Here is a 27,940-nt window from a genome sequence, read left to right on the forward strand (position 1 = left end):
GGAGATTTCTTTCAAAAAGAAGGCTGGCCCAACAATTTCAGTGGCCAAGAAATTTTATCATCCCAGGCACATTTCTTGTTTCCTTGATGTCAATTCCATGTACAGTGGTCCTTCCCTGAGTTCTCACCTTCCACCTTTTTGTTACTTGCAGTACAATATGGTAAGATATTTTGAGAGAGAAACTGCATTCATCTATCTTTTATTACAGTATACTGTTATTATTGGTCTGTTTTATTATTAGTTATTGTTGTTAATCTCTTACTCTGACTAATGTATAAACTATCATAGGTATGTAGGTACAGGGAAAAATGTAGTATACACAGGGTCTGATACTATCCACAGTTTCAGGCACTCACTGTGGGTCCTGGAACTATCTCCCTCTTGTAAAGGAGGGCTACTGTGTATCAGCTGATCTACGATTTTAACAGCAACATTTTAAAAGAGGAATGACCCACAAACTGCTCTCCCTGTCTTCGTATTCCTTTCACCAGCAAGATAGAGGTGAAGAACTAAACTTTAATCAGCCACAATTTGAAGGCTGTCAGATGATCTCCAGTATTTAAACCTTGAAATCTGGGTGAAAAAGAACACCTCATGCCTGTAAACCCTATTTCTCCATCAGGATTATCACTTGGTCAATAAGAGACAGCAAAGTCAAAAGTGTCCTCTTTTTGGGGGTGGTGTACGTGTTGGAGGGCAGGGTCTCTGTGAGAACGGTTAGAAGTAAAAGAGATATGGTGAAAGGTCAGTAGTCTGTCATCTCTCTCTTCCCGAGGCACATAAGGATGTGACATAGTTACATGTGGTTTGCAAGAGGCCTTCTCCCTTTACGATCTGCTTCTCCAACATCCCTAATCTAAATCAATTTTTATTTTCAGTTTGGTGTTTAAAAAAAACAAAAAAGTTACCACACAGAAAGGACTGTAAGTCTGAAATGTTAATCACATCAAAGTCTGGAACTTCAAAGTTGCAGTTCCCACACCAAGAGCCGCTCCGGCCCCCATCTGCAGTTTGAGTGTTAATCTAGATGGTGGTCTCTCTGATTTAAGACCTTGTTTTATGTGTACAGGGACTGTGGCCAAGTCACAGGCCCCACGAATTTGAATTTCCTGACTCTCATTTGGTTTAGTGGATGATTACGGCGTCAGCATGTGCATTTGAAACAGGTCCCCAAAGAGGAAGCACATTCAGGTCACTTGAACAAACACGAGCGTGAGCCACACCAGAGCCCTCCAGCTGACTGCCTAGCAGCAGTTACACGATCTTCCATCAGGACCCTGTGACCAGAACTACCAGGCGGCTTTCATGGAACTGAAGTTGGGTCCTCACAGCTGGTACCATTAAATGGCTTATTTTTCTAAGAGCCTGTGAAGAGCTTTAACAGACAGAAGAAAGTAAATCAGACCTCTCTTTAAAGAGAAAAAATAAAGGGTGAAAAAACTAGCACTCAACCCGGTATTTTAACTACTGGCAGTTGCCTTTCCTCTACCATGCAACACAGTGACTTGCAAAGGTATTTTCCAGCAGTTCTGGTTCCTGATTCCAGTGGCTACTCTATTTCAGGAATAAGGACAAAACTCAATACAGAGACAAATGTTGGAAAAGTCCCAGGGAACTAACCTGGCACCAGCAGTTCTGTGCAAGTCCACCCAGCCAGGCCAGGATGCATCTAAAAGCCAAACAGTTTGCTGTGTGCTTGCTTCTCATCATCTTCATCTCCTCTAGCAGCTGGAAATTTTAAAGCTAGATATGTTTAACCATCAGGAAACATGCTGACCATGAGCTCAGTCCTCTTCAGAAAGTCAAGAACACTGCAGGGATTAGGACCTCTTTTCAAAGCATGATTCTGCAACACAATTTAATTCATCTGAATTTTCTACTCAGCAAGAGGGACCTACAGGACTCAAGGTCACTGGAGTTGTAAGCAGCCTGAAAATATGGTCAATGACGTTTCATTTTGTAAAGAGGAAAACTAAGAAACTGAGGGGACAGCAAACCTTCACATAGAAGATTTTGTTACTGAGAACAACGCTAGCAACTTTCTCACACTGCACAGACAGTGGAAGATCTCTTGGCCCTGCAGAGAAGAAAGCACAAGAATAGCGATGCTGCTCCCCTTATCTGGTGGCCAACCTTCCAACCACCTCAGCCTCTGAAACACTCAAGACTATTTAAACAAACGTGAACCAGAAAGTCAGGGCTAAAAGAAAACAATGAAAGCCAAATGCTAATCCACAGAACTACAGAGCACAGAGATCCTCTCAAATCCTCATCCAGGGCCTGGCTGGATTTAAACTGTGTATAAAATAAGACCAGTTATTTAACACACTTTGTTATAAAGCTTCTCCTGAAAGGCTCACCCCTTCCTAGCTTGAAAACCATGCTGAAGTAGCTAGGAGGCAAAGCAACGTACACAGTAAGAGAAGGTCTTTGCCAAGCTCCAGAAGACATGGCATAAGTGGTAAGCAAAAAACCAGAAGATCCCAATGATCACTCCCATCGCTCCAGTAAGGCAGAAAAGCACACAGTGAATGCAGAGGTAGGTAAAAAGCACATTCATGCAGCAAACAACTGCTGAGCACCTACTACCATGTGGGTTCAAAAGAATGAAAAAAATAGAGGATGTTTGTCCTTGTGGAGCCTGTGCTCTATGGTGGGGGAGATGGACAAGAATACACACTGGGGGTAGGTGTCAACAAGTGCTACAAGAAAAAAGCAGAGGGGGCCAGGCGCAGTGGCTCACGCCTATAATCCTAGCACTTTGGGAGGCCAAGGCAGGCGGATCACCTGAGGTCAGGAGTTGGAGACTAGACTGGCCAACATGGTGAAACCCCATCTCTACTAAAAATACAATTTTGCCGGGCATGGTGGTGCACACCTGTAATCCCAGCTACTCGGGAAGCTGAGGCAGGAGAACCGCTTGAACCCAGGAGGGGAAGGTTGCAGTGAGCCAAGATTGCACCACTGCACTCTAGCCTGGGTGAGAGTGAGGCTCCGTCATACATAATACATATATTGATTGATAGATCAGATAGATAGATAGACAGACAGATAGACAGTCAGTCAGTCAGTCAGACAGAGAGAGCAGAGCAGAGCAGAGGGGACAGTGCATAGCATACACCAGGCATGCGGGGAGGCTGTGATTATCAACAATGAAGTCAAGGAAAATTGCTTTGAAAAGGTGACATCTGAGTGAGCAAGGTGAGGTGAAGGAAGTAGCCAGGCAGACACCTGGGGAACAGTGTTCCAAAGAGAGGCAAGGGATATTGCCAAAGCCCTGAGGCAGAAGGATGCATTGCATGAAAGGAGGCCAAGTGACCAGAGAGACATGAAAGAGAGGAAAATGAGGTCAGGAGGGCTGGGCTATAATAAAGAGGCTTGCAGGCTGCTGCGGGAACCTCAGCTTTCAGGCTGAGGGAGGTAGGCAGCCAGGGGAAGTTTGGAGCAGAGGATCCGTCTGGCCTTGCTGAGTACAGGCTGCAAAAGAAAGGGCAGAAGCAGGAAAAGCAGTTAGGAGACAGAGCAACCAACCTGCAGAGAAACTACAGGGGCTTGAACCAGACACAGAAGTGGAAGCAGTAAGAAGTAAAGGAACTTGGATATATTTTGAAGATAAAGATGACAGCACTGCTGATAAACCGGATGTGGGATAGGAAGGGAAAGGAAAAACACTTTCTTCCTAAATTTGAAAGAGCTTTAGTTACTTGGAATATTTACTCAAAATGAAAAACAAGTATCTTTAGCTGAGACAAGAATATCTGGGAATGATAGTAAGGAGGGTTTTTTTTTTTTTTAATGAAAAAAAAAATTAAAACACAAAAAAAGAATATTGAATGCCTTGGCACACAACAGAAAATTAAGTCAGAGAGCGCTGCAAAGGGACTAATGTTTAAAGATGTATGAAGGAGAGAGAAAAAATTAAAAAGACAAGAACTAAACCAGGTATTCTGAAAAGTTCTGTAAAGGAAATGAGTCTGAAGGATGAGACGATGCTCATCTAATGAAGCAGACAGGAAAAAGGTCTGAAGAAGAGGGACCGTGGAGGGACAAACGCATGTGGAGAAGAGTGAGAAGTCTATTGGTACACTCACAGGAAGCAGCAGCAGGAGTGGCCTGAAAAGGCCATGATGAGCAATTGTATTTATGCTGGAGGTATCAGAAGCTACTATAGGGCAGAACAAGACTGAAATACAAGAGGGAGACAAAGCTGTGTTTCTCTGCTTAGGACAGAGTTGATCCGTGAGGCTGCGTGCAAGGGGTGTGAAGGGAAGGCGGCACAATAAAATTAAGACCTGAAGCAGACCAAGGAATGAAAAGAAAAATTGGCACTACATGGCAGTCTAGATTGGGAGCCAGAGCAAAAGGGACAGATGGAGAAAGGAGCAAGGAACCAGGAAACAACGCTCTATTGCAACTCACCTCCTGTGAGCTTCCTGGGGCTCCTTTTTCAATGGATAGCCCTCACGCTTTAGCATCTTTATGCCAACATGCAAATACAAACAAAACCTCCCCACACCCACCCTGCTGGATACAAGTCACTCGAAATAGAAATAACTGAACAGATAGTTTAAAATATGATACAAAAGTATTAATTTCTGCATGAATTTCTAATGGGATAACAGAGAAATGACGGTTTAGGGAACAATCTATCTCTGACCAATAACAAAGGTGAAAGGCCGGGCACGGTGACTCACACCTGTAATCCCAGCACTCTGGGAGGCCAAGGCGGGCAGATCACCTGAGGTCAGGAGTTTGAGACCAGCCTGACCAACATGGAGAAGCCCCGTCTCTACTAAAAATACAACATTAGCTGGGTGTGGTGGCGCATGCCTGTAATCCCAGCTACTCGGGAGGCTGAGGCAGGAGAATCGCCTGAACCCAGGAGGCGGAGGTCGCGTTGAGCTAAGATCGGGCCATTGCACTCCAGCCTGGGCAACAAGAGCAAAACTCCATCTCAAAAAAAAAAAAAAAAGAAAGAAAGGTGAAAAGTTACTAAGAATGTTTACCATTAAAAGAGAGAAGGGTGGGAAATCATCAGAACTCAGAACTCACGTTCTTGTGACCAGGTAATATGTCCCCAGCATCTAGGAGCCAGAAAAGGAACTCAGTCTCATCTAATAGAAACACAGAGCCACAGTACACAAGCCTTAATAGGTCAGCACTCCTCTCCTAACTATGTTTGGGTGAAGGAACAGGTGGATAGAAAGAATACCAAACATGTTGGGGGGCAGGGGGCGGACATGACCTGAAAATAGGGAAAAAGTTTTAAGTAACAATGTTGAACAATAAATAAGAAGGCAAAAACTAACATGGTATTTCCTTTTTAATTTCAGAGATTCCTAACCAATGAAAGCATTAAGTGTTCTGTACGTTGTTTGTAATACAACAAAGGAGATGTACCACACTAAAAATTCTCTGAAGACAAGGAAAAGCTCCAGAGTGCAAGCCTCAGGTGATCAGAAACAAGAAATGGAGAAGTCCAGATCTCACACATACCTCAGGCCTGATGCATTCACTGGCAAAATAGAAATCAACAGGTGACACGCTTGCCAAAATCACATCATCTGCCTTTCTAGATATTTCTTCTACAGTAGTGCAAGACCTGAAAACTTTTATTTTTCATTTTAATTTATTTTTTTATTTTTTGTGACGGAGTCTTGCTCTGTCGCCCAGGCTGGAGTGCAGTGGCGCGATCTCGGCTCACTGCTAGCTCCGCCTCCCAGGTTCACGCCATTCTCCTGCCTCAGCCTCCCGAGTAGCTGGGACTACAGGCGCCCGCCGTCACGCCCGACTAGTTTTCTGTATTTTCAGTAGAGACGGGGTTTCACCATGTTAGTCAGGATGGTCTCAATCTCCTGACCTCGTGATCCGCCCGCCTCGGCCTCCCAAAGTGCTGGGATTACAGGTGTAAGCCACCGCGCCTGGCCTATTTATTTATTTATTTATTTATTTATTTTTAAGGCATGGTCCTGGCTCTGTCACCCAGGCTGGAGTGCAGTGGCGCAATCTCGGCTCACTGCAACCCCGCCTCCCAGGCTCAAGTGATCCTCACACCTCAGCCTCCAGAGTAGCTGGGACAACAGGCATGTGCCACACATCCTGCTAATTTTTGTAGCAAAGGGGTTTCACCATGTTGCCCAGGCTGGTTTCAAACTCCTGGACTCAAGGGATCCTCCCATCTCACCCTACACTCCCCTCCAAGAGCTGGGATTACAGGCATGAGCCATGACACCTGGCCCTGAAAACTTTAGATGTACATGTGGAATACTATCAATTCATACTAAAATACCCACTCAACTTTCTTCTTCCAAGTTCCTAAGAGCTGTTCCACAGAACAGGATTGTATTCTGGTGGATGACTTGGCTAAGCCGAGTGATAAGGGCAGAGAGGACAATAATTGCTATTTTACTGAACAGCAGAGTTATGAAACCAAGAACAGTACAGTAGTTAAAACTAAGAACCCTGAAGACCAACAGGCCTGGATTTGAGTTGGGAAAAGATGGGCAGCTCTCAAAAAAGGCACAAACAATTGAAGGATGGATACCATGGCTTATGTTAAAAGAATGTTGAAAGGAAAATAAGCAAGCCAGGAATCTCAGGATGAATCAGTCTAGATCTAGATCAGATGGTGGTGGTGAAGAAACCTTATCTCAATACTGTAATCATTGTGAAAATAGGAGAAGATGGCAGCAAGAGCATCTCCACAGAGAAAAGGCCTATTAGCAGTTTATTAATTAACTCAATGACGAAGATTATCAGTTTATGAGAGACCATAATCTTTTAGGCTCCCCCAGAGAAATAATTATCAGAAGAACTGCAACAGCGGTTAGATGGGGTCAACGAACAACTAGTATCTCAGCCTGACTTGAGAAATGGCACAAATTGGCCGGGCGTGGTGGCTCATGCCTGTAATCCTAGCACTTTGGGAGGCTGAGGTGGGTGGATCACGAGGTCAGGAGTTCAAGACCCGCCTGGCCAACATGGTGAAACCCCATCTCTACTAAACAGATACAAAAATTTAGCTGGGTGTGGCGGTGCATGCCTGTAATCCCAGCTACTCGGGAGGCTGAAGCAGGAGAATCGCTTGAATCTGGGGGGTGGAGTTTGCAGTGAGCCAAGATCGTGCCATTGCACTCCAGCCTAGGCAACAAGAGTGAAACTCTGTCTCAAAAAAATAAAATAAAATAAAATAAAATAAAAGGAACAAATTACAGAGACTCAGAAGTTCCCGGAGAAAGTTCAAATGAATATTCTCTTCCAGAATAGTTGAACACCTTTCAGGGCACAGGAAATGCAACTCGAAATGGACAAAATGAGAGTCAAAATTGGAGAGCTATGAGTCAAACAAACTCGAACAGTGGAGAGTTTCAGTTTAGTCTGCAAATCCACATAAATCAAGAAAATAAAGGATTTGAAATTCATGGAGATTATACAAACATTCCACTTTCAGATAGTAACAGATATCATACTACAAATAGGCAACAAAAGTCAACTAGTCCTGTGGCTAGGCAAACAAGAAGCCAAATTTCAGTGAATTTCAATGGTGGTAGTTCCAACGTTCTAAGGACTAGTCTTGCTTCAAGGGGGAAAAATTCAGCTGAAGGATTTTTCTCAACATTGGGAAGATTAAGAACTGGAATTGGGGGATCAGCTGGCATTCCCAGAGCTAGTGCTTCACACACTAATTTCAGTAGTCATACAAACCAGTCAGGTGGTAGCAAACTCAGGCAAAGGGAGGCGCAACGGTTTAAAGCAGCACATGTTTGGGAAAATGGAGCTAGAGGTAATGTTACAGTAAGAAATACAAACCAAAGATTAAGGCCAATAAGATCTACCTTCAGTAGCCAAAGTCGTTCACCAATTCAAGAGACAGAGTGGCACTGTTTATCATCATTCACAAAGGGAAAGTAGACCAATACCAGCAAACCACCAGAAGATCTGTTAGGAGGAGGGGTATAACTCAAGTCTTTTTAGAGCAAGATAGAGAACACAGAGGTACTGCATATACCCCATTCTCTAATTCAAGACTTGTGTCAAGAATAACAGTAGAGAAGAAGAATCCAGCAGATCCTCAACTGCTGTACCACAACATCCAACAATCACACTAGACCTTCAAGTGAGAAGGATCCATCCTGGAGAAAACAGAGATCGGGATAGTATTACAGACAGAACTCATCCAGAGTAGGGCTAACAGAAAATACGGTCACTATTCAAAGCAATAATGGGGGCTTCTGCCAAATCACTTCTTGTTTAGAGCGGTCATGTATTCAAACCTATGTTAGTATCAGAATTCTTCCTAGGATTTCTGAGAATGAGCTTGTTGAGCCATCATCAGTGGCTTGTTGGTCAATTTTAAGGCAGATTATGACTGGGTCTGGAGAACCTAGTACTCTAATGGAGGACTCAACCATTAGAGAGAAGCTCTAGTTCTCCAAGTCAGAGCTTCAGAGAAATGGTCAGCATTTACCAGAGATGCACTCAGAACTGAGTAACTTAGCTACAGTTAGACAGCAGCCAGCACAGGGAAGGTTCCTCTCAAGACAGGCAGGCCCAAGGAGATAGCACTGAAATGCATGGTGTAAATGAGACCACTCACCTCATACCTGAAACAGTGACAATAGGGGTAGCATGTAGTTGCAAAATTCAAATGATTTAGTCAAACTGGAACACTACCTATTCTTCCCCTTGCTCTCTCTTTTTTGTTGTTGTTGTTTTTTGGAGATGTGAGTCTCGCTCAGCCAACCAGGCTGGAGTGCGGTGGTGCGATCTCGACTCACTGCAATCACCGTCTCCCGGGTTCAAGCTATTCTCCCACCTCAGCCTCCCTAGTAGCTGGGATTACAGGAACCCGCCATCATGCCTGGCTAATTTGTGTATTTTAGTAGAGATGGGGTTTCACCATGTTGGCCAGGCTGGTCTTGAACTCCTGACCTCAGGTGATCCACCCACCTCAGCCTCCCAAGGTGCTAGGATTACAGGCAAGAGCCATCACGCCTGCCCGAATACATGATTGAACCAAAGAGCAGACTGATAATCTTTCCACCCGGTGCTAGAGCATAACAGTATTGATAGTGAACTACGTAAAATCCTTAGTGCTTGTTATCAGTGATTACATAACTGGAAACAAGCTCAGGCAATTACCCTGCATGCATGAATTTCATATTCATTGTACTGACCGATGGCTCTCAGAGAATTTCACTTGCCCGATCTGTCAACAGCCTGTTTTAGGGTCCAACATAGCAAACAATGGGTAAAGTGATGGGATCTACTCAAATATTGTATTTTAGTAGAACTGAATGTTTAAGCATTGTTTTGCTTAGTTACTTGTGATGAGCTAACTAGGATGAAAAATAACCGATTATACATAGTTGGAACTATTTTTGTGTGCTTTTTACAATTTGCTATAAAGAGGAAATTTATATAAAATTTAAAAATATAAATGTTAAATTATCCAGAAACACAAAATAATTAACATTGCTAGAACCAAATAACGTCTAAAATGTTTTTATTTTGGTAATTTTGTCATGCTAAGCACTTTTGTCTCTGCACAATTCAATAGGTTAAAAACCAATCTTCTTTTTCTTAATAGCACAGCAGACTTTACTTTCAAGTTTCACAGGCTTAGTACTTATGTCTAGACATTTCTATCTAAATAAGCTTTTCATTAACTTTTTAAGAATAATACCTTTTCATGAAAGAGTATTTGGCTGAATGTTTGCTATCCATACGTTACTTGAAATGTTAAATTTAATATACAGCATATCATGTATGCATATATAGGTATATAATTTTAAGGTTAAAAGATTCAGTCTACAAGTCTGGTTCTTATTTAAGCTTTTCGGCTAAAACTGCATATGGCACAATGTTTAATATTGGCAAGATCATCTCAGAGAGAAAGGGGATTCAGATATCATTTTAATATAGAGATAATTTACTGAAGCATCTCTGACAATCTGACTCACTAGAAAGCAAGCAATATATAACACTGAACAAGCATCTATTCAGTAATGGAAAATTTAGGACATACAGGTTATTTAACTTGTGTTCAGCCTTTTTGTAACTTTTTTGAAAGTGCAAACAATTCTTTGGATTATTAAATAAGGTATACAATATGCATGGTTTCTCAAATTTAGTTTTAAGATCTAAAAAAAAGTCTATAAAGAATCAATTGCATAGATAATATGTTAAGTTCACTTGGAGGCTAAAAATCTCCAATGAAAACAAAACCTTTAAGAGAATGCAGTTTATATAAACACAAAGAATGCATTGATGATCTATTTCTACCAATAAACATTAAAACAAACAAAAAAATCTCAAATTTCGTAACTGTAGGAAAAGCTAGACTTATAGAGGGGGTGTTTATTTAACCACCACCACTACCTTCAGGTGAACTGGCTGCATCTCCACCACATTCTGAGACATCATTTGAAGTGCTAGCTCACTGAAGGAGTTTCTTTTCTGGCAAAAGGCAAATCTGTCTTTCCCAAGCCAAAGAAAATCCAAACAAAAATCACCAAGCCTCCTGCCTGTTCGACATAATTCCACCATTGCCTGAGCCTGTGATGAGATAGTACACAGAAAGCACATGGCTCTATGACTGGCATAACATGGTTTTTCAAAGTTAAACTATTTTTTATCATTATTCCTCAGATTCCAATCCCCTAAAAATTATTTTCCAAATTTACTCCTATTTTGCCCATTCCCTAAGGATCACTATAAGTAAGCATGGAAGAAGAAGAGAGTCCTGCTCTGTAAGAAACAATTCCAGACTAGAGATTTCTTAAAGTACTATCTGCTTCCAGGGTGTGATTCAAAGGTTTAAGCCCATGCCAATCAATTTATGACAGCAAGTCTGCTACAGCAACACTCTTAAACAGTCATATTCTCAGCAGAATCAATTCCTTTTATCAAAGGTACGAATAAATCAAAATAAAACCACCTGATTTGCATTTATTCACCTTTCTCTAAGTTCTCCAATGGGAATGTTTTTTAAAAAAAAATGAAATACAGTTAAAGGGGAAAGAAAACAAACTTGGCTTCTGAAAAATAACACAGCCATTATATTGAGATGCATTTCTCTCCAGGCCATAAAACATTTATCCCTTGGTAAGGCTGCTCTATGAACAAAGGCTTTTTTCCAAAAGTGACACGGGGGACCATGTGGGGCATTAGTTATTACTGTTGCTGACTACTATGAAAATCAACTTTTTTCCTCTGCATTTACGTCTGTATCACATGACAACCCAGAAGACAGATCGGTAAACTTGCCAACAACAAGAAATAAAATAACCAATAAAATCAACAACAGAATTAAATTACACTGACAAGTTAGAATGCTGGGTTTAAAAATCAACATAAAATTGGAAGTTCAGTAGTTTTTTTTCTTTTTAATGGGGAAATGTGTTTGGAGGCAGGCACAGAAATGTTTGCTGACTGTGTCATATGAACCACTGTAAGTGACAAAAAGGTGTGGTAGTCTTAGGTTGCACTAACAAATGTACAATTTCCAGATCACAGGAAATAAAAGTCTCACTACACTCAGAATTGGCCACACTATATCTAGAGAACTAGATGAGTTCTTTATTAACACACTTTAAGAAGAACATTGATAAATTACAGTGCATCCCATAATGAGAAAGGGGTCCAGTTCCGGGGACCATGGTCAAGAAGTTCCCCAGGCCAGGCATGGTGGCTCATGCCTGTAATCCCAACACTTTGGAAAGCTGAGGCAGGAGGAGTCTGAGACCAGCCTGGGCAACAAAGTGAGACACCAGCTCTTTAAAAAAAAAAAAATTTTTTTTTTTTTAATTAGCCAGGCATGGTGGCGCACGCCTGTAGTCCCAGGTACTTGGGAAGCTGAGGTGGGAGGATGGCTTGAGCCCAGGAGTTTGAGGCTGTAATGAGCTGTGATCAAACCACTGCTCTTCAGCCTGGGTGACAGTGTGAGATTGTCTCAATAAATAAAAATAAGAAATAAAAGACTCCTAATCTCTGGAGATAAACAAAGCCTAGGGGACCCTCTGCAGAAGAAGCCAAAAGGAGGTATGTGGTCTAGTCCCAATTCTAAGATTTCATGCACCTGGGGACTATTATCATATCATAGCCTGATAGTACCACCAACAGAAAACAGGCCAGGAATGTAATCAAAGCTGTTAAAAACTAATATTGCTTTCAAAAAAAAAAAATCACTCAGGACATTCCTAAGAGCAAAGAGACATATGGTACTACATGAGTTTCATGAAAACTTACCCAGAAATTGCAGCAATGCTTTGCTTTGTAATATTTAAAAATTGTGCTTGCCTATCTTACCCAATCACTTATAACATGCATTATAAGTGGTCAGTTCTGATTCATACAATATAAGAACAGCACTCTGACTAAAGGGGGTGGGATGGGAACCCCAGGGCCAGAGTACTCATCTCATCATAAATTAAATGGTGGCTAGGCAGGCAACTTGGCAGAGGGAGGTGACAGATGATACCGTATAGGAATTTAATACTTTTTAAATTTTTTGGAAATTTTGAGAGTATATGGAATCAACCACTCCCCCAACCTGGAATCATTTTTGGTAAGCATGTAATGGAACACAGAATTACAAGTTTCAATGAGAGTATTTCGAGTAATGAAAATAACTATCTCACTAGGAATTATGCATATAGTTTTTTATGTATATAACAGAGTATTTCTGGCAATCCATTAGATAGAAAATTTAACAATATACATTGCAATATTAAAATCTGTTTTCTAGGCCGGGTGCGGTGGCTCAAGCCTGTAATCCCAGCACTTTGGGAGGCCGAGACGGGCGGATCACGAGGTCAGGAGATCGAGACCATCCCGGCTAACCCGGTGAAACCCCGTCTCTACTAAAAAATACAAAAAACTAGCCGGCGAGGTGGCGGGCGCCTGTAGTCCCAGCTACTCGGGCGGCTGAGGGGCTGAGGCAGGAGAATGGCGTGAACCCGGGAGGCGGAGCTTGCAGTGAGCTGAGATCCGGCCACTGCACTCCAGCCTGGGAGACAGAGCGAGGCTCCGTCTCAAAAAAAATAAATAAATAAATAAAATCTGTTTTCTATAGCTCTTTACGAACCAATCATAAAACATGGTTTTGGATGCTAGGTAAAAGTAACAAAAAGTCTAGTAATATATAAAGTTTTGACTGGATAAATTTAAGTCAGTACAAATGAAAGTACTTTTTATTGTGAGAGATTAAGTGGATTATTAGTGAAGACGAAAGTGCTTAAAGTTTTAATGCAATGGAATGACCACACTGAGTTGAGAAAAACACAAATTAACATGTTATGTTAATCTGGATTCAAAGTGGGGAAAAAAGAGGAAATAAAAGCATTATCTAACTACCACAAATGTGGCATGTTGATAATTTATTTTGACCTAGAATATGACATGCACAAATGTACTAATGATTAAGTACTAAATTCATCATCCAAAAACTCTTAACTCAAGGGTCTCTTTCTCCACCTAAAGAAAATAAAAATAAATATGTGCATCAACGATTTTATACTGCTTACGGCTTCCAATGCTGATGGATTACTTTTCAGCAAATCCAGCAAATTCTAAGTACTGCTCAGTGTAAGTGTCCACAATTTCCCATTGTTAACACTCAAGACAGCAAGAGCAGAAAATTCATGTATGGCCAGGTAGAAAATTCTGCTATAAAACAGAGTTTTTTTCCATTCTCCATTAGCTTAGACTCAATTACAGAGAGAGTCTAGGTTGCTCTGCCTTTGGAGTAGCCCTTCTACATTCCCTTATTTTAATAAGCTGCTTTCACTTAAAAAAAAAAAAAAAAGTTTAATTTTCCACAGGGGGGAATGTGATTATATGATCTTATAATTTTACATAAGGCAATAAGTACTCTAAAATACTTTAGGTATAAGTTAAAGAAAAACATGGCGTATGATAGGTAAATGACTTTCCTCTTACCATGTGAAAGCAGGCCCTGGCACATACATTTTCAAAATCAATCCAAGGCAGTACAGTTTATCAATCCTACTTTATAGATTCTCAAATTGAAGCAAGAGTTTTAAATTATGAACCAGGTCCCTGACCAGGGATGAGGATAAAGTCATCTTTGTCTTCACTACCTTTTATTTTACCTTATCTTATTTTATTTATTTTTTGAGTCAAGTTCTTGCTCTGTTGCCCAGGCTGGTCATGAACTCCTGGGATCAAGCCAATCTCCCACCTCAGCCTCCCAAAGTGCTGGGATTACAGGTTGAATCACCATGCCCAGCCTTACTTTTTATTTAAAACCTAAGGCTATTTAAGAAAACATCTAATATATGACATATTCTATTTAAATAGAACAACAGAATAACAAATCCTAGCCAGCAGACATTCTGATAATAGGATATATTTTCAACTAATTCCACTTCTCAAAACATTGTAAAAACTTTAAAGGATTCAATATTCGCAAGTCTCCTGACAAAGCAACCAAGTAAGAGCACTGGTCTCAGGAGGTTGTGATGTTTTAATATAACTGATAAACAGTTTACAACACTGAAAGCCTAATGACTTCTAAAGCTGTACTACTGGTGAGACAACTCACGTCCCACACTGAAATGTTCTCTACACAGACTTAGTAAAACAAAGTATAAATGCATTTTGCATTCCAGAGGTTACCGCATGTTACTAAACATGCCTAAATTTTCTTTCTTATATAGAAGATTCAGAGGTAACTCCTTACACTTGATAAAATGTTACACACCTACAGAAATGATAACTAGGCAACATAATAAAGTTGGTAAGTTGTACCATTACCTCCCCTTTCAAAACCCATCCTTAAAGTGAATGTCTTCATATGCTCTCTCCTTGGGGAAAGATGCCTAGTTTCACTTGCAAAGACATTGGCCCATGAACTTCCCCTAAATTAGGTCCACCACACTCTCAATCCCTTAAAGCTGGAGAACAAACATTCCTCCATCTAAAAGCTTTGAACAAGTACCCAAGGGTGACTTTATTGGCAACTGCCCTACATGCACTGAATTTCAATCTGGCCACTGGGTCCCAAACTCCTAAAATTTCACAACCTTTTTTCTAAGTAGTTACCCTCAGGGCTATCACAGTGTGCAGAAAGAAGAAATGTATGCATAACAACTCCTGGACATAAAACAGCCCTTTCCCAGTTTTATCTTTAATCCTCCCTGCTCTTTACTTCTTTAATTTTCCAGAACACAAGCATTAGAACCCGGCCATCACCTCTGCTTCTTTTCCAGGTCCATCCCTATCCAAGCAATTTTACCAACAATTCCCCCAACCACGGCTTCCACCAACCTAAGCCTGTGGGAATCAGAGCACAAGGCCACTGCCTCCAACTTCCTCCCCACCAACTGTATCCACCTCACTCACAACTGTTCATTTTTCCCAAACCCAGACAGATCACATTCACACACTGGCTCAAAACTCAAAACCCTTGGACACTTTAAAAATAGTTGGTCTGGTTTCTTCCAAGGTGTCAATGGCATGAAAGACTCAGAAAGGCTAAGGAAATGTTCAAAGCAAAGGTAACTCAAGAAAGGTAATGCTCAAATGCACTGTACAACCCTGGAATGGATTCTGTACAAGGAGAAAAATGTCCTTGCTATTAAGGAGATTATTAGGAAACTGACAAAACTGGAACATGAAATAAAAAATATTGTATTAACAATAACTTTCCTGGCCAAGCGCAGTGGCTCACGCCTGTAATCCCAGCACTTTGGGAGGCCAAGGTGGGCAGGTCACCTAAGGTCAGGAGTTCGAGACCAGCCTGGCCAGCATGGTGAAACCCCGTTTCTACTAAAAATACCAAAATTAGTCAGGCATGGTGGCAGGTGCCTGTAATCCCAGCTACTCAGGAAGCTGAGGCAGGAGAATCACTTGAACTCAGGAGGCAGAGGTTGCAGTGAGCCGAGATCACGCCATTGCATTCCAGCCTGGGCAACAGAGCGAGACTCAAAAACAACAACAACAACAACAACAAAAACACAACAGTAACTTTCCTGAATGTGATGGCTATACTACAGATCCATAAGAGACTATTCTTGTTCTTTGGAAATACACATTGAAGCATTAATGACTACAGCAGCACCACTCATAAAAGCTACCCTTGACTGGGTTGGCAGGGGAACCGTGTCTGTGTGCACAAATGTATGTACCTATATAGACATATACACATATATACATATATACATACATAAAGGATGCAAGCAAATTATCAAAATGTCAAAAACTGGTGAATCTGGGTAATGGGGACATAAAAGTTTTTTTTATTCTTCAAACTTACTTGAAAAAATTTCAAAATAAAAATTTTTTTAAGAAGCCCTTCTGAGGGGCAGGAGGAAACTTTTCAGGGTGATGAATAATGTTCATTCTCGAGTGTGGTGATGTTTCACAAGTATACACATGTCAAAACTTACCAAACTGTACATTCTAAATATGTGCAGATTATACATCAGCTATTCCTCAATAGAGCTGTTTACACACACACACAGACACACACACACCCCGACACACACACACCCCTGTGAGGGTTTCAGTCTTCCCGGGCACTCTCGCAATGTATCTGGACAAACCTTGTCACTGTAGGATCCCCTCATCCCTTTCTGCACTTTTCACCCTTCCCCTCCCCAATCCCAAAGAACTCACCATGCTGAGTCTGTCCTCTTCAGCTTTTTTGTTCATGCTACTACCACTTCCTAGAAAATGTACAGTAGAATCAATTCATATGATCTAGACCCAAATCTCAGTTGCACCAAGCCACATGCTCAAAGCCGAGTTTCCTCATCCGTGAAATGGGGACATGGCCAACCTACTGACAGAAGCAGACGAGACCTGGCAGGAGGCAACAATGGTATAGAAGTACTTTGAAATAATACAAAACACTATTGGGAATCATTACCTTCACACATCCAAAGCCCTGCAGGCTCAACCTTCCTCCCCAGGTTGTCCCCCAGGCACCTGGCTCTGAAACAGACTCATCTCTCACTCCCCTGAATCGAGCAGTAACTGTACTACTACAGACAAACTGTGAGACCACCTATAGCCTACCATGTATATTTTTACAAGTGTATCTCATGAATAAAATATACTTACCCAAACTCCCCAAGATCGGGACCTGTGGGTGCCCCACCTTTATGTGCCAGCCCAAAGCCTTGCTCATTCATCCTAAGACCTCAATACTTGAATTTAACAATGTATTGAACTAGGATTAGATCACAATGGTTGAAGAGGCCCAACCAACAAATGGCAATGAATAGTTAAAACAACATGACTTTTCTTTTTTTTTTTTTTGAGACGGAGCTTCACTCTTGTTGCCCACGCTGGAGTGCAGTGGCGCAATCTTGGTCCACTGCAACCTCCACCTCCCAGGTTCAAGCTATTCTCCTGCCTCAGCCTCCCAAGTAGCTGGGATTACAGGCATGCACCACCACGCGCAGCTAATTTTGTATTTTTAGCAGAGATGGGGTTTCTCCATGTTGGTCAGGTTGGTCCCAAACTCCCAACGTCAGATGATCTGCCCGCCACGGCCTTCCAAGGTGCTGGGATTACAGGTGTGAGCCACTGCACCTGGCCAAACAACATGACTTTTGAACTGCCTAAGATTTCACAACCTCTAGAGATATATCAAGTACAGGCTGACTATCCCTTATCCAAAATGCTTGGAACCAGAAGCATTTCGGACTTGGGATTTTTTTCAGATTCTGGAACATTTGCATTAAGCTTACCAGTTAAGCACCCCTAATCCAAAAATCCAAAATCCTCCACTGAGCGTTTTCTTTGAGCATCATGTTGCCACTCAAGAAGTTTCAGATTTTGGAGCATTTAGGATTTTAGATTTTCAGATTAGGAATATTCAACCCGTATATGGACATAAGACCCATCCACCAGTGACCCTCACTTCACATGCTTGGTGGGTTGTGGGCTTCGGCTAAAACCTGTGAGGAGACCACAGATTCAAAGTTTCCTTGTGGGGCACTGTGCTCTGTAAGAGGAAGCTACAGTTGAGAAGGTTCAAGGCAACTGAATATGTGCTAGTAAAGTGAGCATCAATCATTCTGAAACCAGAGGACCTGCAACAAGTAACCTGGTTTGTGCTTTTCTTGTGCTCAGCACTCAAGTGATAAGAACCTTTACATCTAACATTTTTAATTTACGAAATAATGCCCACCACTTCAAAAAAAATTGATAGTATTATATCTTCTACCTTTCTATGTCCAAAAAATAAGGGAAGGAGGTTTAAAACATAAGTAGCTAAACCAGGAACTCCAGTCCCGCCACAATGCTAGGCATTTTGTTCTAGGAATTCAAGTCCTGCTAATTTAAACAGCAAGGGGAACTGAAACTCTTGAGAATCTCTGATTATACAGAAAATCTGGGTGTAGTTTATACACAGGGCAAGCCAACGGGATCCTTCTAAACAGTATGGGGCTGTTTGCTTTTGTTATTCTTTTTGTTCTCACTGAAAAGCAAAAATCATTTGTCAACATGGAAAAACTAGCCTGGTGCGGTAGCTCACGCCTGTAATCCTAGCTCACTGGGAGGCTGAGGCGGCGGATTACCTGAGGTCAGGAGTTGAAGACCAGCCTGGCCAACACGGTGAAACCCCGTGTCCACTAAAAATACAAAAATGTAGCCTGTTGCAGTGGCACACGCCTGTAATCCCAGCTACCTGGGAGGTTGGGGCAAGAGAATTGCTTGAACCCAGGAGGTGGAGGTTGGGGTGAGCCGAGATGGCGCCACTGCACTCCAGCCTGGCCAGGGAGCAAGACTTCTCAAAAAAAAAGGAAAAACCAGAAAAAGCCTGTCACTTAATGACTGTCCTGGCAAACAGGAAAAGAGCCTAAAACTATTTTTTCCCTTGCCATACTGTGAAGACTACGAGCTTTGCCAACACCACTCCTCAACACCACTCTGTCATTTTTCTTTGTTTAAATCTTTTTAATTTCTTAAATGGGAAGGAAGTTGCCTTAAGGTATAATACCAAGATTCCTGCAGGGTACCACTCTGCAGGAATGTGGTTCAGGAACCAAGAAGCAAGGGGCACCGCCTCCACACAGGTGAGGCTTTTCCCACCCCAAAGAGGCTTACTAAAGTTAGGGGGAATTTTCCAGCTAACATAAATTATGTTGTGGGGTGGATAAGTGAGAAAGAATAGAGCTGTTATGACCACTGAGAAAAAATGAAACGGATATAAAAACATTATTGCCAAGGTCTTTGTTCCAGAGTTCTCAATCATTCAGGGCCAAGAGAGGCTGAACTTAGAGTCCTGCAGGGTGATGGAGTGGCAGCATTGTGGAGAGGGATCCCCGTGAAAAGCATTTATGCTCCAACTTTTCAGCATAACCAAAGCAGACTAACAACTAGAGCTTAAGTTTAGCGCCGCCATTCCATAAACTATGACTGTGACCTCATGGCATATACCAAAATTAACTCAAAAGAATCAAAGACCTAAATGTAAGAACTAATACATTAAACTCTTAGAAGAAAACATAGGGATATATCTTTGTGATCTTGGATTAGGCAATGGTTTCTTATTAGACAAGACACCAAAAGCACAAACAACAAAAGAAAAAAGATAGATACACTGGACTTCATCAAAATTAAAAATGTTTTTGCTTCAAAGGACACCACCACTGTTTGTACATCCATATTCACAGCAGTACTATTCACAACACCCAAAAGGTGTCCATTGAGGGATGAATAGATAAACAAAATGTGATATATACATAGAATAGAATAGGCCATAAGCTACAACATGGATGGACCTTGAAGACATTGTGCTAAGCGAAATAAACCAGTCACAAAAGGACAAATACTATATGATTCCACTCATATAAAGGGCCTAAAGTAGTCAAATTAATAGAGACAGAAAGTAGAATGGTGACTATCAAAAGCCTGAAGAAGGAGGAAATGTGAAGTTATTGTCGAACGGACACAAAGTTACAGTTCTGCAAGATGAAAAGAATTCTGAAGATGAATGGTGATTACAATGGGTTGGCACAACAAAATAAAAGTACTTAATGTCACAGAACGGTACATTTTAAAATGGTTAAGATAGTGTATTTTATGTATATTTTACCACAAATTTTTTAAAAATAAGGACACCACCTCCAAAAAAATGAAAAAAACCCAGCCAGGCACGGTGGCTCATGCCTGTAATCCTAGCACTTTGGGAGGCCGAGACAGGTGGATCACGAGGTCAGGAGATGGAGACCATCCTGGCTAACATGGTGAAACTCCATCTCTACTGAAAATACAAAAAAATTAGCCAGGCATGGTGGCACGTGCCTGTAGTCCCAGCTACTCAGGAGGCTGAGGCAGGAGAATAGCTTGAACCCCGGAGGCAGAGGTGGCAGTGAGCCAATATTGCACCACTCCACTCTAGCCTGGGTGACACAGAAAGATTCCATCTCAAAAATAAAACACAAAAACCCCACAGAATGGGAGCGATTATTTGTAAAGCATATATATAAGGCATTAGTACCTAGAATATATGACGAATTCTTAAAACTCAGTACTAAAAGAACAAATAACGCAATTTAACAATGGGCAAAGGGACCACTTGAGTCCTGAAGTTCAAGACCAGCCTGAGCAACATGGCAAAATCCCATCTCTACTGAAAACACAAAAATTAGCCGGGGGTGGTGGTGGGCACCTGTAATCCTAACTACTTGGGAGGCTGAGGCACAAATATCTCTTGAGCCTGGGAGGTGGAAGTTGCAATGAGCTGAGATTGTGCCATTTGTACTACAGCCTGAGCGACAGAGCAAGACTCTGTCTCAAAAAAAATAAAAGAAAAAAAAGGGCCAGGCACAGTGGCTCATGCCTGTAATCCCACACTTTGGGAGACTGAAGCAGGCAGATCACCTGATGTCAGGAGTTCAAGACCAGCCTGGCCAACATGGTGAAACCCTGTCTCTACTACAAATACAAAAAAATTAGCTGGGCATAGTGGTGCATGCCTGTAATCCCAGCTACTTGGGAGGCTGAGGCAGAAGAATCACTTGAACCTGAGCCAAAGTTGCACCATTGCACAAGAGCGAAACTCTGTCTCAAAAAAAAGGGAAAAGAAACAAAGAAGAAAAAGGGGGCCGAAGAATCTGAGTAGATATCTCTTCAAAGATATACAAATAACCAATAAGCATATAAAAAGATGCTTAACATTCATTATTTAGCATCAGAAAAATGGAAAACAAAATTACAATGATATCACTTCACACCCACTAGAATGGCTAAAATAAGACCATAACAAGTGTCATCAAGGATGTAGAGAGATGAGAATACTCATACCTTTCATGGTAGGAATATAAAATGGTGCAGCCACTTTTCAATACTTTGACATTCTTCAAAATGTCAAACGTACAGTTCTTACGACCCAGTCATTTCATTCCTAGGTATATACCCAAACCAAGAGAAATGAAATATATATATATGCACATAGAAAAACTATACATGAATAATCACATTATTAGTAACAGCAATAATTTTGAAATCTGGGGAGGTTTTGAAATTATTCAAAATCAACTGATAAATGGATAAAATGTACTATTTCCATACAATGGCATATTAATTGGTAATAAAAAGGAATGATACTGATACATGCTACCACCGGAATAAAACTCGAAAATGTTATGCTAAGTGAAAGAAGCCTGTCAAAGGAGATCACATATTGTAACATGATACCATTTATACAAAATGTCCAGAACAGGCAAATCTATAAACACAGAAAGTAAATGCAGGTTAGGGAGATACGGGAAGAATGGGGAGTGACTGGTAGTAGATTTCTTTGGGGACGATAAAAATGTTTGAAAATTGTGGTGATAGTTGCCCAAACTCTTGCAAATACACTAAAAACTACTGAATTGTACTCTTTAGTGGGTAAACTGGTATCTGAATTATATCTCAATAAAGCTGTTATTAAATATGTATGAATGTAGATTTCTTTATCCATTTCATACTAAAAGATACATAGTCACAGTAACTTTATAAATGACCAAGGAAAGAATTCTCAAGTCTCCTTATGCTCAAGTATAGAAACTCAACTTTCCTCACCACAGGCACACATCAATAGAAATGCATGATATTCTTATTTTGCCAAGCACCCAGGTTCATCAAAATAAACTTACAAATTACTGTACCCAGTAAAGCATTCACTATCAAGGTTGGAAACTGAATTATGAGAAGTTTCATGCCTATTCTCTGGATGAGGTACTTTACAATCTAATAACTGACAATAGTTCTTCAACATCAAACTGTTAGCCCACATGATAGGTATATGACAGGGTACCAAGGCTGTGTGATTTTATAGTAAAATGTAAAGAAGTTTCCCTTTTCTAATAAAACTGCCCACGACAAAGTCCCTTTAGTTTTTCCCAATGATACCACAAAGCCTTGCTTTGTGTCGGACTAATCTGCAACAGAGAACTCAACAATTTAACTGGTTCAGATCCACACCCACACGACTACATACAAGAAAATATAATTATTATACCTTGCTGAATAGGCAATATGAAATCTCACTTAGGCATTAACAAATGAACACTCCCACATTAAATAAACTGAACACAAACCTAAGAAGCTGCAGAATACACACAATTTAAGTCTCTCCAAGTGTATTAGTAAGAAAAGTGAGCCAGGGCAATACAGTTAGACCCCACTTCTATGAAAAAATTTACAAATAAGTGCCTGGGAGCTTAAGGCAGGGCAATCACTTCAGCCTGGTAGGCCAAGGCTGTAGTGAGCCATCATCATGCCACTGCATTCCAGCCTGGGCAGCAGGGCAAGACCCTGTCTCAACAACAACAAAAACAGAAAGCAACAAAGGTGGCTTTGACACCTTTTTTTTTTTTTTGGAGACAGAGTTTTGCTCTGTTGCCCAGGCTGGAGCACAGAGGCACAATCTCGGCTTACTGCAACCTCCGCCTCCTGGGCTTAAGTGATTCTCCTTCCTCAGCCTCCTGAGTAGCTGGGATTAAGATGCCCACCACTCCACCCAGCTAATTTTTATATTTTTAGTAGAGACAGGGTTTCATCATGTTGGCCAGGCTGGTCTCGAACGCCTGACCTCATGGATCCACCCACCTCAGCCTCCCAAAGTGCTGGGATTACAGACATGAGCCACCATGCCCGGCTCCAATTTTCAAAAACAAAACAAACCACCCTCTACAACTTCAACATCAATTTAGCATCATTCATTCTAAACCTCTAAACCTAACTCATATCATTTATAATTCATAAGCAATCATTTATATAAAAATCTACCTGGTAAGGCATATGGCATTGTTCACTATTGCCTGAAACAAAGTATTAGATATCAGACAAAGAAATTGTAATACCTAATTCTTTATTAACTAACCAAAAAAAATTTTTGAAAAATACTGGTTCCCATTCACTGTTTATTCCTTCTACAAAGAAACACAGGAGTAAATTTAAGATAAATTTTTTTCTGTATACTACTAAGTTTACAAGTAATGCTGTAATTCTGCAGCATCACAGATTCATTACAAGCTTCTTTTAACATTTAGGAGAAAAAAAAAAAACTGCTCCGGATAAAGAATCCTTTAACCCAAGAAGGGCAGCTTTTGAAGGACTTAATTTCCAGTTTAATACTGCATCCATGGGGACCAGGTAGAGGCACTGTTTACATCACTGAGTAAGTTTTCAAAATATCATCATCCTGGTCAGTTTTGCTTTTACTCAGCTTTATAATCTGCTTGTCAAGCAAATATCCTGCTAAGACTACAATGAAAATATTTTCATTACCACGAGCCTGGAAGAGTATTTTTACAGAGGAAAACTGAGATGTCATGTCTGGACAATCCCTTAAGCTAAATTTCTCACCTCTAATCACTGCCCTCTACAGTCAGTAAGGCTGATGCCTTGTGCAGGAAAGGCGTCTGGACTGTCAGGCACACCACTGAGGAGAGTGAGTCCTCTCCCCTCCACTGAGGGCCTGCCCTGCCCACTTCTGGGGACGTGACAGAGGTCCCGGCCAACAGGATGAGCTGTACTCTACCTGCTGCCCCTCCCTGGGAACCAGATGCATGCATGTGACAGACCCACAGTAGCACACATCTCTAAAAACCAGTGGGAGTCAGGCACGGTGGCTCACGCCTATAATCCCAGCACTTTGGGAGGCTGAGGCGGGCAGATCACCTGATGTCGGGAGTTCGAGACCAGCCTGGCCAACATGATGAAACTCTGTCTGTACTAAAAATACAAAAAATTAGCCAGGCGTGGCGTAGTGGCGCACACCTGTAGTCCCATCTACTTGGGAGGCAGAGGCAGAAGAATTGCTTGAACCTGGGAGGCAGAGGTTGCAGTGAACTGAGATCTCACCACCCTACTCCAACCTGGGCCACAGAGCGAGATTCCAGCTCCAAAAAAAAAAAAAAAAACAAAAACAAAAACAAAACCAGTGGGATCCGTTAAGCTCTACACAACCATAAGCTCTACACAAGCTCTACAACCTCAAACAAGATAGGGTCCTCCACCTTTCTGGGTCTCCATTTCCTGACCTGTAAAATGTTGATGATACTTACACCATGAAAGGCTACTATAAGAATGAAATAATGAGATGGGCCCGGTGGCTCATGCCTGTAATCTCAGCACTCTGAAAGGCCAAGATGAGAGGACTGCTTAAGGTGAGGAGTTCAACACCAGCCTGGTCGACATAGCAAGATCCCATTTCTATTTTTAAAAAATAACTTTTTTTTTTTTTTGAGACGGAGTTTCACTCTTTGTTGCCCAGAGTGGTGTGCAGTGGCACAATCCGGCTCACTGCAACCTCCACCTCCCGGGTTCAAACAATTCTCCCGTCTCAGCCTCCCAAGTAGCTGAGATTACAGGCATGTGCCACCACACCCAGCTAATGTTTGTATTTTTAGTAGAGATGGGATTTCATCATGTTGGCCAGGCTGGTCTCGAACTCCTGACCTCAGGTGATCCACCCGCCTCGGCCTCCCAAAGTGCTGGGATTACAGGCGTGAGCCACTGCACCTGATCAAAAAATAATAATAATGCTTTTTTAAAACAATGAAATAACAAAGAAGTCTAGCACAGTACCTGGTGGAGTACAAGTGCTAGGCTGAATAAACTACTGTAATTATAAACAATGACTTTTCCTGAATACTATGTACCAGGTACTGTTCTTTAGGTACCTTGCCATGTATTACTAATTTAAGTAGTTCTCATAACAACCCTTGATCATTATTGCGCCAATTTATAAACGATGAAACTGAGGCATGAAGATTAAGAATTTCATTCACAAGTGGAGGAAGGTTGGATTCAAACTTGACAGAAAGATCCCCCAACTCAACACTGTGGCAGCCTTTCTGGTAGCAGTGGCAATTCATCCCATGTAAAAAGCTTATGGCCAGGTGCAGTGGCTCACGTCTATAATCTCAGCATTTTGGGAGGCCAAGGCAGGCGGATCAGGACGTCAGGAGATCGAGACCATCCTGGGTAACATGGTGAAACCCCGTCTCTACTAAAAATACAAAAAATTAGCCGGGCATGGTGACACCTGCCTGTAGTCCCACCTACTCGGGAGGCTGAGGCAGGAGAATGGCGTGAACCCGGGAGGCGGAGGTTGCAGTGAGCCGAGATCATGCCACTGCACTCCAGCCTGGGCGACGGAGACTCCGTCTCAAAAAAAAAAAAAAAAAAAAAAAGGTTACAGGTTACAATAGGTAATGCTGGGATTTCACCCTTGATCTTAAGTCTTCCTATCTATCAAATTTTAACCAACTCAAAAAATGTCAGTCTTCTATTTTCTACTTTCTATATATAATCTGTACTTCGCCAAAGTAATGATAATAATAGCTACCATTTATAAAACACTTCCTACACACCAAACACTGCTCTAGAACACATTTTATGTTTTGTTTAATTCTCACAACAACCTATAAGAGTTACTATTTACATTCTTCACACGAGTAAAGAGCAGCACAGTGAGGTCAACTGCCCAACTGATAAAGCTGGTAAGCACTGAAGGCAGGACTCCACCTAGGCAGTGTGACTGGCAGACCGAAGTTCTTAAGCACTCTACTACAATGACTTCCTCAGCAACTACTCACTTTATGGGAATAACTGGTTATTTAGATAAGCAATACTATACAAAACTGCAGAAAAGGTTCATGTTTACCTGTATTACAGATGAGACTAAAATTTTGGAGGCACCACACTTAGGGTCATCTGCAAGTTGCAGTACACATTTTACTACCAACAGTCCACTACTGAGTTAACAGTGATATGTCTACCCACTTAAAAGTTTTTGTATTTCAAAAAACTCTTGAAATTTGGTTTTCTGTCAGTAGACTCCAGTGGCAGAACGGCTGGAATGTTGTGAGGTTCTTTCCATTTCTAAATTTAGGAATAGCAAGGATTGGTTTAGGGTCAGTTTAGTACAATGGCAGCAGTGAACCAGATCATTTAATTTAAGGACCTAGTAATTTAAAAGGTTGCACTAGAAAAACATGTCAAGCCAGATGAGAACATCTGGCATCACCATCATCACCATAATGAGATAACTTATAGAGGAATGTTAAAGTGATGTCAGGAAGACATTATATGAAAGAATACATTTTTGCTTCTCCAACAAAAAAAAAGCTATAATTTGTCATTTTTAAAAGTCTGTTTCATTCCCATTGTATGTGAGAAACTATATTAAGATGTTTCCTGGGACCAGAAAGGAAAAGTAAATAGAATTCTGCCCTTAAAAGCTTACAGTCCAATGAGATTTGGGGGCAAGAGACTAACTCACAAAAAGTTCCAAAAGAGAGCACACCTGTTACGGGGGGGAATCAAAGGAAACAGAGATATCCCATTCAACTGGGAAGGAAATCAAGACAACAAGCTTCATGAAAAAGGCAGCAAAACAGGCAGTCCAGGAGGAGGAGGGGGCCTAAGGTTTCAGAAGGTAGCAATGGTCCTAGGAAAATCCATGTCCGCTTATGACAGTGGTGAGAAGCGGTCATCAGAAGGATGGGCACTGTATTCATGCTGTGATGAGGCACTGAAGGCAGCAGAAACTTCAGACCATCACTGGAAGTTCTGAAATGGAAGGAAGGGGGACAGGGCAGCACACCATCTCTGTAACTCAAGAACAGTCACTAAGGCCAGGTATGGTGGCTCATGCCTATAATCCCACACTTTGGGAGGCCAAGGCAGGTGGATCACCTGACGTCAGGAGTTCGAGACTAGCCTGGCCAACATGGTAAAACCCCATCTCTACTAAAAATACAAAAATTAGCCAGGTGTGGTGGCGCGTACCTATAATCCCAGCTACTTGGGAGGCTGAGGCAGGAGAATTGCTTGAACCCAGGAGCCAGGGGTTGCAGTGAGCTGAGATCAGATAAAGCCACTGCACTCCAGCCTGGGCAACAAGAGGGAAACTGTCTTTTTTTTTTTTTTTTTTTTTTTTTTAAAAAAAAAAAAAAAAGAGAAGCAGGGATATGGAGAAGGTTCAAGAGCCATCAGAGTGACTCTGTCATCTCTTCAGAGGTCACAAGCCTTAGGGCTGATGGAATAGGAGGTCTGACCTTCTGACAGTCTAACCCTGCTCGGCCCTACCAGAGTGTCGCCTGTCAGTAGTCCAGAGCCCTACACATCGTTCTTCTAGTTTTAGGTGCAGTAAATAAAGACACTAGTAACTAAGTTAGGAATTCTCTCAGTTTTTTATTCCAATAGTTTAAAATCACTCAGTAGGCCGGGCGCGGTGGCTCAAGCCTGTAATCCCAGCACTTTGGGAGGCCGAGACGGGTGGATCACCAGGTCAGGAGTTTGAGACCAGCCTGGCTAACACGGTGAAACCCCGTCTCTACTAAAAAATACAAAAAACTAGCCGGGCGAGGTGGCGGGCGCCTGTAGTCCCAGCTACTTGGGAGGCTGAGGCAGGAGAATGGTGTGAACCCGGGAGGCGGAGCTTGCAGTGAGCTGAGATCCG

General features: G+C 41.6%; 1 protein-coding gene and 1 pseudogene across 1 annotated transcript in view; one reads left to right on the forward strand and one right to left on the reverse strand.

Annotated features, from left to right (window-relative positions):
• FOXO1 (forkhead box O1) overlaps positions 1 to 27,940 on the reverse strand; it is a 111,863-nt gene that overhangs the window by 56,649 nt on the left and 27,274 nt on the right. The window lies entirely within an intron of this gene.
• On the forward strand, positions 6,601 to 9,254 carry LOC112610862 (annotated as a pseudogene).

This window comes from Theropithecus gelada, chromosome 17 (genome assembly GCF_003255815.1).
Source record: "Theropithecus gelada isolate Dixy chromosome 17, Tgel_1.0, whole genome shotgun sequence".
Lineage (NCBI taxonomy): Eukaryota > Metazoa > Chordata > Mammalia > Primates > Cercopithecidae > Theropithecus > Theropithecus gelada.